The following is a 16,613-nucleotide window of genomic DNA, read 5'->3' as shown; positions in this document are numbered from 1 at the left end:
TTCCTCAAGATCTAGGATGTTATGGGATTTCAGTAAACAGAGCACCACTGTTACAAAGGAAGACATCACTTCTTCTCCTCTCTTGACAGAATACGCAATTCAGGGGGTGTGAAGCGCCTGGCTGATGACAGTGGCGGTGGGGAGGGGAGGGGAAGAAAGCGATCAAGAAGTGGCTGAGAACGTGCATATAGAAGAACCCCAAATATGAATGCTTTTTTTATTGTGTTTTCAAGAAGGACAGAGCTGGTGCTATATGGCTAAGGTTTGGCTATCCAGAAAGATTTACAGGCCATCTGCAGAGACCAAGAACATCTTGACTTACAAATGTAAAAGCCACCAATTATTTACGGCAGTTCACAGCCTCCCTGAATGCCACAGGCATCTGCCTAGAAGCATAATATCATTTGATCTTGACTGGCTTCCGAAGTCAGGAAAGTATACATCACCATCCTGGAGCTTCTGGTACTCTGCCTCCAGAAACATCTTCCCAATTATCCCTCCTCAAAAAACAAGGCTGAGTTGTTAGGAGATACTAGATTGAAATAATAATAGTAATACCTTATGTTACAATCCACAAAGCACATGGAATATGTTAATTCATTTGTCCTCTAGACATTTCTATATGTCAATTTAGTGTAGATAATATCTATATTTTATCCATGAAGAAAAGAAATACTAAAGACTGGAGAGGTAACATGGAAAGACCTAAACCTTGCTAGTGGCTAAGTTGGGACTTTTATCTCAGGCTTCTGGTTCTAAGTGAAGTGCTCTCTTCTCTCTGGGTGGCCTCCAGTGCTAGCAGCAGTTGGGTAGTCTCTGAGGATTTAGGAGCATGATTTGAGAGCAGACAGCATGCACCCTGGTTGTCCCATTAGAGAATCTTCCATAGCCAAAGAGCTGAGCTAGACATTCTATGAGATATGAAAAATAAATGGCTTCTACCCAAGGAACGTAATCATACTATTTTCTCATTACATAGTGCATTATGGCATACTAGTCATTCACATAGACATCACTCTAATTTTCATTCAACAGCCCTGTGAGATATGTACCTTTACCTCCATTCTTACAGATAAGGAAAACTAGGGTTCAGAGAGGTTCAGTAGTCATCTACACAGTGCTCGGGAAATTTAGGGTGGACAGGGATTGCCCATAAGGTGATCTTTGCAAATCTTGTTGGGTCTAATTTGCAAAGGCATTTGAACCTGGCTCACGGAATCTAGAATGGGGGCTTTGCCCCTTGACCTCCACCCCTCTCCAAAGCTGGAAGGGGATGGCCCTGCTATCACTATTGTGGGTACCAGAACGAGTGTCAATGGACAATACTAACATAACACCTCCAGAACCCGAGTCTCAGATTAAAGCCTTAAATGTTGAGGCGTCTAGGTCTAGGTGCAGTACCGGTGTTGGTGGCTTTCAGACATTTCCTGCTTTGATATCACTCTTTGTAAATAATAAAGCTTCTGAAATGCAGATTTCACATTGCTGGCCCATTAGACATGAGTGGGTTCTACCTTACCTGCTGGGACCTATGGACTGGCTGGCTCTAGTTAGAAACGATTTGCCCCAAGAGGCCCTGACTGCATGAAAGCCATTAGCTGATGGGTGCTTCATTCCAACTAGGCAACTGGATGTTAGAATTGCCCCAGATGCTATCTCGAACGTTCAGCTAGAAGAATTCCAACCAAGTCAGAATGAAATTTTATTTCATTATGTTCCAGGTCTGGGAATGATGCCAGTGAACTGCTCTCCTTGACAGGTCTCTCATCACTTATAGCTCAAAGGAAGAGAAAAGTGAGCTCCCCAAGTGCAGGCTGCAGCTCTCCTTGTCAGATGGCAACACCTCCATGGAACAGCTGAGCAAGGGGATGAGTAAAGAACTGTCATTCCCTTATCGCTGGAACCCTGCATACTGATGATAATTCCCTGTATGTTCCTTTCCAAAGTCTTGCACAAGGCACAGAGCTGAGGAAAGGACCTAAGAGAGGGATGAAAAAGTCATTTCCAGCTGTAAGCCAATTCTGATCACTTATCAGTGGCTGGCTTAGAGCAGTGTTAAGAAGGATCCCAAGGCTCTATCTGGGTATAGTGGGAAAGACTGCTATGATCAATGGAGCATGGGCCATGGAGGATAGATTGTTTCAAAGCTTGACATATACAAGACTTTGGAAGTCACCAAGTCTAAACTACTCTTTACCCATGTGAAGATGCTGAGGAGCATAAAGGGTTAAGTGACTTGTAAATTTCATTCTTAAACTAGAGACAACAATCCAAGACTACTGTTCTGTCATCTATGCAAATAATTTTCTAGTTCTGTATTTCTAGAAATATCACAGATTGCTTGAAATAAGCCAGAAAATTAGGGAACTTCAAAATCCTGTGATAATGCAAAGACAATTATTGTAATGATAATTTTACTTATGTAACATACAGCTAGTTCCCAGTGTCTCTGCAATCACTGAAATCCCACAGCACTTCTTTCTGCTCCTGATTGATTGAGTGTATTAGCCGTTGGCTTGGCCAAATATCAGCAGATTCACAAAGCAAGTCATCTGGCTCTTAAGATTCAACCCTGCCTATGGTTTAATCTACTTGGATTGCCACTGTTGCCTCAGAAACAAAGATGAAGTCATGCCATGAAAAGAAAGAAGTTGCAAAGGATCCACACAATTTAATCCAACAGACATTTGTTGAGTGCTAAAGTGCACGAGGCATTCTCCTTGGCAACTCTGTCCAACATGCTAGAAATGGATAGAGTTGGACTAGAAGGCATCCCTGATACTAGGGATGGTATTGAACGCTATGGATATTTTTCCTTTCTCAGTGTTGTGTGTTATTTCTAAAACAGCTCTTTAGGAATGGAAAGTTCAAGAGCACCAAACTTGGAGTGAGCTTTATCCTTCCACTTGCAGATTGGGCTGAAATTGCAGGTCATCTTCAGGAGGCTGGGACTGGATGCCTCTAAGGAGGCTTTGCAGCGTGTTACTGCAGAGGTTGATTCTGTGTTCATGGTTGCTTTTATACTAAAAAAAGAAAACTTTAGATAAGGATGTTATCTGATGTTGAAGGTAAAGACTTTAAGACCAAATTAATTGGAAGAACTATTCAGTCAATAATTTCTAGTTAAACAAAATTTGTAGAATTGAATAAGATGACATCAATTAAATCGTCCCTTAGCCTCAATTTATACTTGTCTTCATAGAGAATTAACTGTTTGAAGCAGATTTACCTTCTTATTCTGGTTTGCTTAGTTTATTATTAAAATGAAACCCATGTTCCCTAAACATACTGAGTTGAAGGAGGTAGTTCCAAAGCACAGAGAGTGGCAAGGCCAAGATATCTGAGGACTGAGAAATGCCACAGATGGTGTGTTGACTTTCTGTAATGGGAAATGGCACACCTTTTAATTCCCCCATGCGAAACAGTGCAATGGAGAAACCAAGATTTAGCCACATGCTGGGTTTGACACATGCAATGGTTAAAGGCAAAGGTAAACACATCTGTGAATACTACTGTTCTATTTGTCTCTTTGTTACCAGGGCAAGTCTGCCAGGTATCTACTGGAGATAAAAGAGAGGAAGGTGCCACGGAGTGATGAGGAAGTGAGGAAAGTAACTGGCCTAGTTTAAGAGGAGAGTTAGGGTCCAGACCTGCACTGTCTGGTAGAGTAGCCACTAACCATACATGGCCATGGGACCCTTGAAACATGTGGTTAGCGTGACTGTGCAATTAAGCTTTTTTGTTTGTTCTGCTTTACTGTTTGTTTTTGAAGTTTTAAATTTTATTTAATTTTAGCTAATTTAAGTTTTAAAATGGATACTTCAGTTACTGGAAAACTTTTAAAGAACAATTTCCATTCCTGAATCTACTTTTGTAACTGTAAATCTTGTGAAATCTAAATATAGATTTCCTGTGAAAATTCAGTATCCAAATCGTGTTGTGCTGTAAGTGTAAAATATATATCAGATTTCAAAGACTTAACATGAAAAACTGAATATAAATATTTTGTTAATAATTTCATAGTTGCATACTGAAAGGATAATATTTTGGACATACTGGGTTAAATAATATGTATTATTAGAATGAATAGACCTGGGGTTTTTGTTTTTGTTTTACTTTTTTAATGTGACTACTAAAAAAATTGAAATTACATACATAATTTGCATTGTATTCCCACTGGACAGTGCTGGTCTAGAAAGAGATCTGCCATATTGTCCCTGTAGGACATTATTTATTGAACAGTTATTTAAATTGTCTTCTACACATATGCATAATTGGTGTAATAATAGAAACTACATAACATTAGGCATGCATAACAAATAACCCATGTTTTTAAAAGCTGTTACTAAGACCCCTACTGATTCCTTTTCCATATAGCAGTGTGGGCTGGCTTATATGCTCTGGTCTTTCATTTCTTTATATGTCAATTCGGAAATTTTGAGATCAATAGTTTTTATTTTTCCTTCTAGTAGTCTAACCTTCCCTTTCATTTTTCATTAGTAAGTCTTCAGTGGGGATTGCCAGTTTATAAAACAGACAGAAATGGAGATGCTCTGGTTAAAGTGGGAGTTGAAGACCTACCACCCCCAACCACATAACCCCTGTCCCCTCAATGACCCCAACTCTGGGGTGCATATTTTGAAATCTATGTCACTCGATTTCCAGGCCTAATCTGAGTCTTCAGTTGCTCCATCTTTTTATGTCCACTGTTACTATTTGGAATCTCTTTCTGAGCTGGGATCATCACTCCTGTTTACAAGGTCTTCAGAAAGCACAGTAGCCCTGGTAATCCCCACAGCCATTGCGAGACATGAAACCCCCTAACTGGCTGCCCTGTTGTTCTGATCTGTCATGACCCTCACCATTGCTATGGCAACTGCAAACCATTCCCGGCAAATGCAAGCAAAGAGCAGCCATGAAACTGGTGACCTTCCACCTCTCACACATGGCCCAGGAGGAGCTGGTCTCATATAGAAACTGATCCAGTTCACACCAGTCAAATAAACACTCTGCAGAATAAGGTGGCACGTCACACAGGAACACAAGGGGGCGAACAAATGCAACACTTTGGTGACAGGTTTTTACTTAGTTCAAAATTTTTTTCTTAAATGGCATTACTAATAATTCAACCAACCACCCCAAAGTGCCTTTCTAATTTGACTTTAATTATTGCAATGACTGTTTCGCTCAACGCCCTGTGCCTTGACTCCACTAGTCAGACTGATAGCCTAGGAGACCTCCTTCCCTACCCACTCAGACTCCACCCATCCATGAATGCAGCAAACAAGTAGATCAACTGTGTGAGCACACCAAGCACCTGCCAGCTTCTAGCTGGATAAACGTAAACAAGTTCTTTAAATTTTTGGTGACTCCATTTCCTCATCTAGGAAATAAGGAGTACAAGTAGTGCTGTTGGGCTGTTATAAAGATTCAATGAGTTATTACATCTACATAAAATGTATTGAACAGTGCCTGGCACACAGCTAATGCTCGAGGCAGGTTAGCTATTCCTGTTGAGATTGATTTTATTTCAACTGCTGGGAGAACTGAGGAATCCTATGATTCCAGCTCTCAGTGCTGAATTTCAGGGATTAGATTCAATGTATTTATATTCACTTTGACTTATACTGCGAAACTCTGATGGTCACTTGAAAATCTAAGGGAATTCGCTTTTCTTTGTCTTTACATTTATCTTTCTAATATGTCCCACATCTTGCAAATGCCAGGAAGAGGCAGTGGGAAGAAGCCTTCTCTCCCAGGAACAAATAGAACAGTTACAAGCATATGCAGTTAATTCTGGTCCCTGAAAGAGCATTTTCATTTCAAGTCCCATAACTCCAGCTTCACCAACCCTCCAAGCTCAGGAGTGAGAAAACCACCGTGATCTAGAATCATTTCCAAAACTTCTTAACTCAGACTTTAAGTGACAATGCCCAGGACCTCATTCAGGTACTGAAGCCACTGCTTAAGCCAGCAGCTAAATGAGATAGGGCTGTGGCCGTATTCGGTGGACCCATTTGCAAAAAGGAGATAATGAACTTGAGAGTACAATAAATTCTTGGCTAGTCACGCAGGGCAGAGATCTTACTTGACCCTGAAATGGGCTGTCACTGAAGTATTATATGATTAGGCATAAATGTATTTTCTTAAGGACAGGGGAGAGTTTCATAGCTTTCAAATTCTTAGACTTCCATGATCCCAAAATAGGCTGATTAACTACTCTTAATTTTTTTTTTTTTTTTTACATTTTGACTGCTTCCATAAAAGGCTGTTTCTTCTCTCATTCTTGCCAACAGGTGCCAGCACTTCACTCATGTCAAGTGACACTAGTGGGGGAGAGAAGAGACCAAGAGGATGGAAGGTCATTCTAATAAGATGACTGTCACTTAATGCACAGCCACTAGAAAACAGACTTCCTCCAAATTGTGCCTGTGTTGAGGTGTACTGAGGAGTGAGATGCAGCAGGGAGAGATGCTCACGATTGCCTCCCATCAAGTGGAATTCTCAATCCAGCACACCATCTTGAGCTTCTTGGGATCACAGGACAGCCTACATTTCTAGAGACGTTTCAGCTAACAAACAGGATACTGACTTAGTCTGGCCAGGTTTCCCCTGTGTTGTGTGCAGTCACCCAGAGTTGGGAAACTCTTTCTCTCCTCCGGAGAGTCAACCGCATCTCTTTACTGGTCACAGAAGTAGAAGGTCTCTCCTAAACACCCAATCACCCTCACCCTGCTTTCGAGTCTTCCACAGGCAAAACATTCCTAGCTCTTTTGTTTCTTTACCCGTTCATCACAGAGCTCGTTTAGGACACAGCAATTTCCATTGTAGAGCCATGTGAAGACCCGCAACACTATTCTGTCAATAGGACGTTGTTTCACAGGATGAGCCAGTAAGATTTTCCATATATGACTCTTTCACGTGCATATATTTATGAACCAGATGATAATGTTTTTTTTTCTCTATTCTCTCTGTTATTTGAACCCAAGTGGACTGTAAATAGAAGACATCAAGTGTGCTGTCAGCCTCCCAGGCACATAACATAGGAAATCACAAAATCAGCAGACAGAGACGCTGGGGAGAGAGAGGTTCTTAGGCAGAGCTGGAAGCCCCAAGTTCAGCCGCCACTCTCTGCACCCAAACCAAAAGCAATGCCTCTCCTCTTCTCGTTTGGAAGGGTTATAGTTCCTCTAAAATCCTACATTTGAGTGTAGTCCTTGAGTTCTGTCTTGCCACATATATTTTTAAGTTTTCAGCTAGGAGGGTCCCTGAAGGAAAAGAGTTTCTCCTTTCACACGCTGCCCCCCCCCATTGCCTGTTTATAGCACTGCTTTCTTATTCTTCTTTCTTCTACCCAACAAAATTGAAAATTTCATCACCAGTGTCAGAAAGTTAAACCCCAGGGAGCAGAGCAATAGCCCAGAGCATCCCTTCCCTGGCAAAGAGCCAATCCTTGAATACAACTTTGCAAACCCTCTCTGGTTTAAAAGGATGCAAAACAGAGTCATTTAGAAGCATGGTTTTTGACAGCTAGAATCTCTCTGACTGTACTCTAACTCTTTCTGCAAATAATTTTTTAAAAAGAGAGAGGACATATTTCAATTTGGAGACTGGTTTCACAAAAGAAGAAAGGGACACGACCTAGCTCAGTTGCACCGTTCCCGAGCAGAGCACGGCAGCACACCCAGAAGAGATGCTTCTTTCTGTGGCTGAGGGTCTGAAGAAGTGTTTGACAGACCATTGTAATAACATCTCCCTTCACAATGCAAACACCAGCAACACAGTCAAGCAGCTCACAGCTCAGCTCCGTTCCTGCACCTTTCTCCCTCTTCCCAGCAATGCACAGGGTTGACTCTTATAAATTTAGTTTTAAAAGCATCTTCTTTTGAAATGGATCAGTGCCCAGGGAGATAATGCAAAACTCCACTCTTCACACCGATCCTAACTAGACAAACCGATGTCCCAGTATAATACACAGTCAACTACAAATCCGGTCATAACCAAGCAGTGCATGCAGCCTTTGGAAGACAGACGCTCACACATCACGGGAACCCCAGAATGCTTGTTCTTCCATGTGCTTGCTCCAATTCACAGTTTTCTCGGCAGACAATAGGACAAAGCTACATTTTAGCTCAGGCTGCTAATACCAGCAGACAGATGTGTACGACTGAGGTTTACTCACCGAGCTCCCGTAAGTCCATCTTTCCCAACTACAAATACTGCTTCTAAGCTGCTGTTGCCACCAAATGACTTAAAGTCGACCCCCAGAAGAACAATGTGCTGGAATATCAGATGGTTCCTGAGTAAGCTTATTCACGAAACAGGTTTCCAGTTGAGCCATGTGAATGGAGACCCGCCGCACACCTTTGAATGGTATACACTTCAAGTCCAGAAGAATAAGCATGTAGCTTTGCTTATGTTTATGGAGCTGGAGCCCAGGGGTGCTCTGATTGGCAGGAATCGCAGAAAGATCAGCCAATCAAAGGGAGCCTCCATTTCAGGGAAACTCCTGCTCATTTATTTAGCATCTTCGGAGATCATTGGCTTTTCTAGGAAGAGCTTTTCTCTCATAGTATCACAAGAGAAAACAATAACTTCATTTAATTTTAGTGCCCTATGCTCTTTCATCAATAAAGAGACAGCTCCTTTTCTTGGTACTACTCAATACTCTCCCCTTATAAGGAACTAAAAACAAAAGAAAAAGAGGAGGAAGAAGAAGAAGAAAGAGCTGGTGGTGGGCTGGAGATGGTTCATATTCATCAGCCTCCACCTTGTTGGGAGAAAGGAGGGGGGAGCTCCCGGGCTCAATAATTACTGATTCTGTTGCCATGGAAACAGACTGGCTGCAGCGAGTTGGATTCATGTAGAACATCTGCTGCCAGACCCATAATCAACTGCAATCTCATCTCTCCTCCCTACTTTTATTTGATTGTGAGTTTGCTTTCTCCCTCCTCTTCTTCACATACAGTTTTTGTCCAGAAATGTCATGTAACAGCCTCACTCTGTACACATAGCACACGCATGCCAGGGGTGCTCACATACCCATAAATGCCTTCATGCAAGAGTGAATCCCAGCAGGGTTCCCACGGGAGGATCCATTCTCTGATTCCTACTCAGGACGTAAACAAACACACAGCTCCTCCCGTGCCTCCACCTCTAATTAAAATTTACTGTAAGTCACCTAAAGAATTAGTGGAGTAGCTTTTAAAATATTTGTCATCTAACAGCCCTAAAAGCCCTCAAATAGAAGTTTGCAATGGCATTTCTCGGAGGGCACTGCGGCGATTCCTAGCAGACCTTTGGAATAAAGCGACGAAACCGGGTGCTTGCGGAAGAAAGCTTGCACAAAGCATTTAGGCTCAGCTTCTTCTCTGTATTAGCACCTCACCAAAGCACCCTGAACTCTGGAGAATCCCCCTGGGGATTTCCTCAGCCCGTTTACATCCCCTCTGACTCCTCCCCTGCTTGCTCCAAATTCTTCTGGTTGCATGACCAGAGTTATGTCACACTTTGGATATGCTGCTACATTTCTCTTTAACAACAGGGGCCGCCACTGAGCAACGAATGGCTGCTTGGCCTGGTCAAACCCAGGACGGGGATCAGACGGTGGTAATCTGCCACGTGGGTCTGTGGGAAGCCCTCAATTCTACAGAAACTGACTGAAAATGGCAAGTGTCAAAGAAGGCTATGATTCTGGCTTAAGTTTGAGAGAAAGGAATTATTCTCTGTCCCATCATAATGAATCTCAAGGAGAACCTTTTCTTTCTTAATGGTCTCTGCAAGTCTGGTGCCCTCAAACTATCAATGACACAGACCAGGGCTTCTCTGGTGGTGCAGCGGTTAAGAATCCACCTGCCAATGCAGGGGACACGGGTTCGAGCCCTGGTCCGGGGGGATCCCACATGCCGCGGAGCAACTAAACCCGTGTGCCACAACTACTGAGCCTGCACTCTAGAGCCAATGAGCCACAACTACTGAGCTCGTGTGCCACAACTACTGAAGCCCACGCGCCTACAGCCCGTGCTCCACAACAAGAGAAGCCACCGCAATGAGAAGCCCACGCACCGCACCGAAAAGTAGCCCCCACTCGCCGCAACTAGAGAAAGCCCGCGTGTAGCAACGAAGACCCAACACAGCCAAAAAAACCCCAAAAAACCAGACACAGACCAGGCTTCCGAGTGAGCTGAGGCCAGCTCTTTGCATGTCTCTGGCCCTTGGAGGCAAGGTGAGCTCTTCATTACCACACACCCAGTGTCTAATAACCCAGTGTCTAATAAGCCCTGGACCTCCTTTATTCCTAACTGACTCTTGCTCCAAACCATGTCTCCAGGTGCTCAGTTCTGGCCCAGTGGTCTTGATGTTGTATTTGCCCTCTCCAAAATCTGAGTCCTAGCTTTCCATTTTGTCTCTTTGTGCCACTGTGAGCTTGGGAAGGAATTCTCACCCCAGCTCTGCCTTCCAGGGACCCAGCAGTCTTTCTCAGCTCTGTCCAGACTACCTCCATGCTCCAGGGGCGTGGATATCTCAGGTCTCCTCTACCACCTTTCTGGAAACTTTCTAACCTCGCCTGCCTACCTTCCTCTGCCATGGGGACACCTACCCTTTGCCCTCTCACCCTCCTGAGACTGTCCAAATTGCCACTGCTTTTATGCAGAAACATCATTCCAACCAGGTCTTCCCTGGTTGGAAATTTAATCAAAATTTAATCATTTGTTTAACAAATATTTAGTGAGTGTTTATGTGCCAAAAAAACCCAAAAAACAAAAACTGTGCTAGTGACAAAACAAACTGGCATGCTTTTTGCCTTACAGCACAATGACCCTGGCAGAGGACACAAAAAGTATTAAAATGTAACTTTCATATGGGGGATGAAGGAGAGCTATGTGCTATGAGCACAAATAATGAAAGAGACTGAACTTAGTGAGGTAAAGAAGAATATCTTGGAGGAAGTGATATTTGAGCTAAGATCCAAAGAAGAGTAAAAGTTAATGAATTGAAAGTGAGGGGAACAGTGTCTCAGACATAAGGAATAATACACGCAAAGGGCCTGCCTAGACGTGCACTGCCTACAAGGGAGGGTGACATCTTTGAAAACCTGAAAGAAGCCAAGCGTGGCTCATCAGAGTGAGAATGATTCAAAGGATGGTGTGAGATAAGCTTGGACAGCAAGCAGAGGCCAGACCTGCAGGGTCCCAGAAATCATGTTCAGGAGTTTGGTTTTTATCCTGTAAGCAATGACAAGACACTGAAGTACTTCACTAAATGACTCCCTGCCCTCACGCCCCAAACACACTTACATAACTCAATATATTCCCCAGATACTCTCAGCAACAAGTTAACAGCATATCAACCTGATTGAAACGGTCAGTTTCAAGGCACCCATAACATGTTGGACTGATGTAGCTAAACATCTATGAAGCAGTTAATAGTCCAGGTAGCACGTGATCTGGCTTAACCAATTTAAGCCTCACAACAGCCCTATGAGGTATTATTATTATCCCTATAATAACCATGAGGAAGTGGAAGCATAAGGAAGTTAAGTAACTTGACCACGGTCACGAAGATAAAAAGCGGCAGAGCTGGGATGTGAACAAAAAGATTCTAGCTCCAGTTTCTTTAAGTGTGATGTACAGGGACCACCCGGATCAGAATCACTTGGACTTCTCAACAAAATGCAGGTTGCCGGGATCCCATTGCATCCCTCCTAACCCACAATGTCAGGAGTGGAGCTGAGGAACATTTTCCCAAACTCTCCAGGGGATTCTTATATACACCACAGCTTGAGAATCACTGCTAAGACAGGTTTAAATAAAGGAAGAAAAGACTAACCCTAAATTAATTTTTAATGTATAAAATGGAGAAGGGCATTTTTTTTTTTTTGAGAATGGGGGCATCTCACTACTCCAGGCCACCCCAAAGGACCCATTTACATCAGAACAAGGTAACGTTCCTTTGACTGACTACCAATTTTAGAGTTGAGGGTGGGTACGGTAGCACAGTTTGGGCTCAGTAGCTATGCTGGTGAGCAGGTATGTGAAGAAAGAACACGTGAGCTCGTGAAGACCAGATTCACCAGGTAGTGAGAGATGCTATCAGACCTGCCAGCAAGAAGAAAGGTAGATCACATATTAGCGTGAACAATCACATATTATCTTTGGGTAATTTTTTTCTAGAAAGTTCATTTTTAAGACAAAATTGCAAGGAAGACAGAGAATACTTTTTGGCCTTCAGTCTGATCCACTCCCCTCCTCTATTCAAAAGCTAGCGAGCAGGAACTTTGGTTCACCTAGCTAGTCATGGTTTTAGTTCTGGAAAATAAGCAGCTTCATCCACATTTCCAAAGGAGTCACTTTATACAGAATAGCTACAGAGTCTTTGGGAAATCTTCCCAAAATTTTTCCCGTGGAAACTTGTCTCGTAGTTTTGTTACTGAGATCACAGACTGGGTGAGTTAACTTGGCCATTATTGGGTATTCTTCCCTTTCTAGGCTATGTAATGAAATGAGCATATACAAGCTTAGAGAGCTGTTGATGGATGCAAACTGTTATAGAGAATGGATAAACAACAAGGTCCTACTGTATAGCACAGGGAACTATATTCAATATCCTGTTCTAAACCATAATGGAAAAGAATATGAAAAAGAATACATATGTATAACTGAATCACTTTGCTGCACAGCAGAAGTTAACACAACATTGTAAATCAACTCTACTTCAATTAAAAAAAAGAGAGCTGCTGCTGGACCTCAAAAAACAGGGAAACCTGGATTTTATCAGCTTGATATTTGAATTTCTGCTTGTCAAGTCCTCAAGAACTGGTATGAAGCATACATTTAATGGACTTGCACACTGGAGGCTCAAAATGTATTGTTGGTAGTGTGTCATCAAGCTTCCCAACACATTCAGATTTATTATGTGGTGTCTACAGACAGGAGAAGGGAATCACTGCATCAAATACCTGGAAAATTCAGGGAGAAGTAATCATGCTGGGGCATCTGAAAAAAATCAGAAGAAATCTCTTTCCATTTCACCTACACATTACAGCCTGTACTCTCTGCTCCGTTCCAGGTAGGCACTGCCGGTACCACTTATCCAGGCTTTTCTTAGGGAAAGATTCAAGCTAATTAAATTCTATTCTTTTCCATAAACATGGTTTATTAAATGTATTATTACCAAATTTGATGTAAGTCATATAACTTTGTAATGCTTTAAAAATAAATATACAACTCAAGAAAGAATTACATTAGGGGACAATACACTTTGGGATCAGAAAATAGTGACTATTGTGGGGTGATTTCTAAATTTGCTGTCTGCATTTTCCTTAGTCTACCTACAGGTTTTAACTAAAATGAGCACCATTTATATTGGGCATTTGAAAGAGAGCTGAAGAAGATTCTACTCACTGAGTTATAAAGAGGTGGCACTAATAGCCAATCCTCCTATTTGCCAACTCTTGGTCCCAAAGAGATCACTTCCACAAGCTGGGCATCCGTTTCATCAGGATTCGTGTTCATTGCTGGCAATGAATGTGATGGTAATGACCTCCTTAATTCATGACATGGCCACACTGAGTCCCATTTTTGTTTGGTTGATTCATTCTTAAGAGGGAGGGAGGTCATTAGGGTCCAATTGAGCTCCAAGTAAACTTCGAACAAGTAGGGTGCCTAATGCACAAGGCTCACCTCCAACGACATCTTAGCCTTCTTAAGGCACCCCCTCTCCCTACTGTGAGAACACCCACACGCCGACTTCAATTCTACCCTGTCTAACAGAAACAGTCCCAGGACAGACTGGACCAGACCATATTCCCCAAGCGTGTGAGGTCAGAAGTAAGGACTCTGTCCTGATAGGTCAGAAGTGTAATTACTGTTGGTCCATTCTGTAGCTTTATTTCATTCAAGAGATATTGAGAGATGTTTCTCTAGTTGGTTGGGCTGGCCAGTATATAGTTAGCCCTGATTTTTTTACAGGGTGTATTTTAAAATGAAAACATATGTAAAACCTTAACTAAACATGTTCTGGATAACTTTTACATATCTTTTTATCCCCAAGGGGAGATAATCACGACAACATCCCATAGACAAATCCCCATACACAGACAGCCGCTTCTCTTATTCTCATCTTCATGATGAGGTGATCATAAGCAGAACTGACAAAGTCTCTTATAATGTCTGTATCTTTAGGTCCCAGGACGTTAAGCTCTATGTGACGTAGCCTCAACATCCATGGAAAGATGAGAGAAATAATAGCACATGCATATGCGGAACCTATAATTGGCCAATATCATAATAATGCCTGTTTTCCAAAAAGGGTATTAAGATCCGTGATATTTAAGTAGAATGTCTACAGTCGCCATCCAGTAAATGGTAGACTCAGGATTCAAAGTCAGGTGTCTGTCTGTGAAGCACCATTAGCAGTATACTGCACCATGCCTCAGGACTCCCATAAGTAAGGAGTCTAGAGCAGGCGAGATAGTCGCACTAGCATCCTAAGACTGCGTTATATTTTGTAACTCACATTATGAGACGTTAGTATGAAGAAGTTTATGTCCCTGAACTTTGCTATTTTTGTATTTCCCTTAAAAATGCCTAAAATATCAGCAAAACCTACAAACACTGAAATAAAACCAGATCCACGAAGTGCAAACCCATCTATAAACAAGCCTCCAACCCATGCATTTCTTCTTTCCTCTTCCAGAGTACAGACCTCTGATAGGTGGTGGCCATGATTTGCACTCATAAGGTTGGAGAGTCAAGGTCTAGAAGTCCTTGGGGTGTGAAGGACTTGACCAAATGGAATGAGCTGACCTGAGAAGACCGTGGGGGCCAGAAGTGCTAGCAAGGCCTAATATGATGCACCTCTTATAATTCTGGCTGCCTTTAAAGGAATAATTGGTGAATTCTGAAAGCTTATGGTCTTGCCAGCTCAAATTTTTCAAGTACACTATGGAAGCGCATTCCAGAACTGCAGGGTGATGAAAACTCATGCCAAAAGGAAAAATGAAAATGCCAAAATCCTCAGCTCAGCCTTGCCAAGCATGTCCACTGGCAATATGGTGGCAAAAAGCTACTGGGCCAATGGTAGATTATTCTTTAGACGATGCAAAATGGGAAACAGCGTCTTCACCACTAGGAAAAGGGATGATTCTGGGCTGTCATCACATTCTTGATTTTCAGATCTAATGCATAAGTAAACCTTTCTCAATTCTGAAAAACACAGAATTTCACATGCAAATAATTCTACCTTTTGAGAAAAAATTTAGTTTCTGATATTCTCAATAAAAGGACCAATTGCATTGCAGTTGGTAGAGATTAAATCTATTGTTTCATCAAATGGTTGACATTTGATGCCCTCACTTTCTCTGCTCTTTCTGCTTACAGATTCACAGACAAACTATGTGTCCTGGTCTCCTGTTATAACAGGGGTTACACTGCAACGGAACAGGGTAAGCCAGGGATGAAGGGGAAGGACAGAGGGTTTGCTGGGCAAGAGGGAAGCCAAGAAGATCAAGAAGATCAATAGATGTGGTTTATTCAGGCAAGGAGGGAGGAAGAGGAAGGCACTAGAGATTTAGTCTGTCAGATTTCAGGAGGTCATGATCTGATGTGGAAGGGGATGGGCAAAGCAAAAGAGTCTGAGGGCTTGGAATAAGGTCCAAGAGGTCTGTACAGAGCCAGGTATGAAACCACAAGGTGAGGACACCCACAGGACCAAGGGGGTCACCGTATGAAATTCTAGGCTGAGTTCTGTTTGAACTCAGTTATTTTACTTTGTCCCTTGATAAAGGAGCTGGCTTTGTCAGAAGCCAGTCACGTCACAACCATGTGTCCAGTGCTTCAATATCAGCAATAACCCAGCGCTTCTCTAGAAAAACCAACTCAGAGTGTGAACACTCATGGCAAACCGGCATTGCCACCACAAGGACAGGCTTATTTTTAATCTCAGTCCTTCAATATCATCAGCTTGTCAGAGCCAGATTGCTTGCAAACTGTTCTCTATCCTACTTCCAATTAAAGAAAGCTTTTTAATGTGAACCATGACCCCTAGGCAAATGATATTAACAGGTTATTCCCAACTCTCACAAAGAATGAGCTCTGCAACCTCATTTGTGCAGTAATTAAATTCAGACCAAAGTATAATTTTATTTTATTGATCAGTACTGGCCTGCATTTTTAAAGCCAGTAATTGCAGGAAAGAGTTAATTTGATAATATAAATAAAAATTGGACCCAGAGGGCAATAATCAATCCATTTTAAATGCAAAAATGCTCTCCCTCCAAGTCATCCCACAGCAAATATGAAGCATGATTTCCAAGATGCATTGCCCATAATTCTCTTAATGCAGTGACAAGCATGAGAATTGTGAAGCAAATATTTCAAAAAATGACATATGTTCTACCATGAATAAGTGCTCTTGTTTATATTTGGGGGCAATCTATTGTGTGTCAGACATCTCAGTTGTTCTGTACATACACTGAAAAAATATCTTTCACCAAAAAAGTCCAGTTTTTAAGTAAGGAATTTGGGCCTCCAACTCATTCAGCTAATGTTTAGGAAGTACTGACAATATGCTTTCACATGTTTCTTCATGTTTTTTCTTTCAAGTCTTGGGAA

The 16,613-nt window shown here is 42.1% G+C and overlaps 1 protein-coding gene across 7 annotated transcripts in view; it reads right to left on the bottom strand.

The window, feature by feature from the left end:
• ELMO1 (engulfment and cell motility 1) overlaps nt 1-16,613 on the bottom strand; it is a 549,020-nt gene that overhangs the window by 134,316 nt on the left and 398,091 nt on the right. The window contains exon 1 of one of the 7 annotated variants that reach the window (XM_004269899.4): nt 8,183-8,459. The exons of the other annotated variants lie outside the window; for them this stretch is intronic. The gene's annotated coding sequence lies outside the window, so the exon portion shown is untranslated. Of the gene's footprint in view, nt 1-8,182; nt 8,460-16,613 lie in introns of those variants that run through there. 7 annotated transcript variants of the gene reach the window in all.

The sequence above is a fragment of the Orcinus orca genome, chromosome 9 (assembly GCF_937001465.1).
Source record: "Orcinus orca chromosome 9, mOrcOrc1.1, whole genome shotgun sequence".
In the NCBI taxonomy this organism is placed as follows: domain Eukaryota; kingdom Metazoa; phylum Chordata; class Mammalia; order Artiodactyla; family Delphinidae; genus Orcinus; species Orcinus orca.
Note: the sequence above shows the minus strand (reverse complement) of the source record. Positions and strands in the feature narration are given on the sequence as shown.